Below are 3,408 nucleotides of genomic sequence, written 5' to 3'. Positions count from 1 at the left end.
GGAAGTGTTGTGGCGGCCATAGCTGGTATTGAGACCGGGAAATCCTGGCCTTGTGAGTGAAGTGCCCCAACATGGAAGAGTGTGAGATGGAAGCTCTGCCTCGGTGATATTTGCAGACAAGTTGGAGTGAACATTAACACATACAAAAGTAATCAATAAACTTAAGACAGTCAATTATAAGAGTGACAGGCACCAAAACGGACTAGGGTGATTGGAGAGGGCTTTTGTCCAGATGGGATTGAATTTGGATAGGCCAGGAGGGTATTCCTTTTTTTTTTTTTTTTAATCTTTATTGTTGAGAGTATTACAGATGTCCCCATTCCCCCCTCCACCCGGTTCCCACCCACCCAGGCCTTCACCACCTACTGTCTGTGTCCGTAGGTAAGACCTTTGGTTAATCTCTTCCTGCACCCCTTCCCCATTCCCCTCTGAGATTCGTCAGGCTGTTCCATGCTTCCCTGCCTCTGAGTCTATTTTATTCACCGGTTTATTTTGTTCACTAGATTTGTTCGTTTATTTTGATTTTTAGACTTAATTGTTGATACATATGTATTTGTTGCCATTTTATTGTTAATATTTTTTTATCTCTTCTTTCTCTTTTTAAGTATTCTTCAACATTTCATGTAATATTGGTTTGATGGTGATGAACTCCTTTAGCTTTTTCTTGTTTGTGAAGCTTTTTATCTGGCCCTCAATTCTAAATGAGAGTTTTGCTGGGTAGAGTAATCTTGATTGTAGGGCCTTCCTATTCATCACTTTGAATATTTCTTTCCACTCCCTTCTGGCCTGCCAAGCTTCTGTTGAGAAATCAGCTAACAGTCATATGGGCGCTCCCTTGTGGGTAAGGTAACTAACTGCTTTTCTCTTGCTGCTTTTAAGATTCTTTCATTAGGTTGGGGAAGTTTTCTGTCATTATTTTTTCAAATAGGTTTTTTCTCTCTCTCTCCTCCTTCTGGCCCCCCCATAATGCAAATGTTGGTACGTTTGAACTTGTCCCAGAGGCTCCTTGCACTGCCTTCATATTTTTAGATTCTTTTTTCTTTTTGCTCTTTTGATTGGGTGTTTTTTGGTTCCTCATATTCCAAATCATTGATTTGATTCTCAGAATCCTCTATTGTTAAATCCCTGTATATTCTTTATTTCAGTTAGTGTATGCTCATTTTCTGACTGATCCTTTTCATATCTTTGACATTCTCACTAAGATCTTTGGAAGTTTCATGGAGATTTTTGAGTAGCCTTATAACCATGGTTTTGAACTCTGTATCCAGTAGTTTGCTTACTTTCATTTCTTTCATTTGTGACATGTTTCTTTGTCTCCACATTTTGGCTGCTTCCTTGTGTTTGTTTCTGTGTATTAGGTAGAGCTGCTATGTCTCCTGGAATTGGTAGAGTGGCCTTGTGTAATAGATATCTTGGAGGGCCCAGTGGCTCAGCCTCCCCAGTCACCTGAGCTGGACACTCTAGGTGTACCCCTGTGTGGGCTGTGTGCACAGTCTTGTAGTTGAGCCTTGATTTGTTGTTGGCGTCACTGGGATGAGTTGACCTTTAGGACAATTGGCTGTGAGGACCAGCTGAGACTACAGTGGGAGAGGACTTGCTGCAGTGATGCTTTGGTGCTGAGTCTGCCTCTTGAGCAGTGGTTCTCAACCTTGGCTGCACATTAGAATCACCTGGGAATCTTTTTAAAAAATCCTGATTTCTGGGCCTCATCCTCCGGAAATTCTGTTTCTTTGTTACTAACGTTGTGGCCCCACCCCATAACAAAGAGACAGAATTTCCGGAGGATGAGGCCCAGAAATCAGGATTTTAAAAAGATTCCCAGGTGATTCTAATGTGCAGCCAAGGTTGAGAACCACTGCTCTTGAGTGTGCCCTTGTGGATGTACAGAGTTGTAATCTGCTATGGTCTAAAACTGTCCACTTAGTGCACTAGCTCTAGGACCTCCAGGGAGGTGCAAAGTCAGCCTCCCACAGCCAGGGAGGGCAGGAGCTACAAAGGGATCTGCAGGCAGCTGCCATTTGCTGTTTTTATTGGGCTTGGAGGTGCCCAGGCGAGGCTGGTACTAGTGCCAGATTGTGGGTCTTTTATTGATAGGTTTGGGGCACTCTGTCACCAGCTGCAGCTTGTTTGATTTTAGGGAAGCCTGAAGCCTGAGCCAGGACAGGTCTATTCATATGGAAAAGCTGTTGCAAACAGCTTGAGTGGTGCTGCAAATTGGATGGGGCAGGATCTCAGGGAATCCCCAGGATGGAGCAGTGTGCTCCAGGCTACAGAGACTCAGCTATGGCTGCCTGTCAGCCCTGGGACAGGGAAAGTCCCAGCACAGGAACAGTGATCCCTGTGAGTACCCCTGCCTAGCAGAAAGCCGCCCCCCGAGTTCCTGCCCTGATGCCAGGCAATTCAATTCCTCCACCTATGTGTCTGGGTTCCCCGGCGCTGAAGCTCAGACGTGGGACCGTGTAAGTTTGTGTTCGGGTCCTTTAAGGGGAGCACCTGGGTCTCCAGCAGACTCCCTGTCACTCAGCCAAAATCCCTGCTGGTTTTTACAACCAGCCCATAGTTGCAGGGATATCTCTTCCGAACTCTGGAACCCCGAGTTGGGGGTCTGGTATGGCTCCTCACAGGCTGCCTCCATAGAGACAATCTCCCCCCCCAAATGAAAAAAAAAACACAAAACGGTACAGGTGGGTGTCAGACCAGCCTGTCCTGCACCTCCACTCCTGCTACCAGTCTCAGTATGCTTTCTTCTTTCTCTAGTTGTAGAATTTCCATTCAGCAAGCTTTACAGTGGTTCCACATGATGGACATTCTGTATTTATTGTAATTTTGATGTGGTTGTGGGAGGCGTTACATATGCCACCATCTTGGTTCTCCCTTTCTTTTTTTAAATCTTTATTGTTGAAAGTATTACAGATGTTCCCCCTTTTTCCCCCCAATTGACCTCCTTCACCCTGCACCCACTCCTCCCAGGCCTTTACCACACTATTGTCCCAGTTAATCTCTCCCAACACCACCTTCCCTCTGAAATTCGTCAGTCTTCCAGGCTTCTATGTCTCTAGATCTATTTTGTTCATCAGTTTATTTTGTTCATTTGAGTCCACATATGAGTGAGATCATGTGATACTTATGTCTGTCTGGTTTATTTCACTTCAGGAGGGTGTATTCTTCAGGGAGAAAAAGTATAAGAAGATAGCTAAAGCAGAGGACTTGTGTAGTATAATGTTAGGAAACATGGCTGTAAAGGTGGTTGGGGTAGGATTTACAAAACATCTTGAATCCTCCGTTAGTGAATTTATATTGCATTCTGTAAGCAAGGAGGAATCATTAATAGGAATAGGGGTGTGATTGAACGGCCAGAAGCATTGGATTAAAACAGCCTATGAAAGTCGTTTCATCCTGAGATATACC

The 3,408-nt window shown here is 44.6% G+C and overlaps 1 protein-coding gene across 1 annotated transcript in view; it reads left to right on the top strand.

Annotated features, from left to right (window-relative positions):
- MRPL9 (mitochondrial ribosomal protein L9) overlaps positions 1–3,408 on the top strand; it is a 7,557-nt gene that overhangs the window by 2,357 nt on the left and 1,792 nt on the right. The window lies entirely within an intron of this gene.

This window comes from Myotis davidii, unplaced genomic scaffold, assembly GCF_000327345.1.
Source record: "Myotis davidii unplaced genomic scaffold, ASM32734v1 scaffold653, whole genome shotgun sequence".
Classification (NCBI taxonomy): Eukaryota; Metazoa; Chordata; class Mammalia; order Chiroptera; family Vespertilionidae; genus Myotis; species Myotis davidii.
This window is presented reverse-complemented; position numbering and strand designations above follow the sequence as displayed.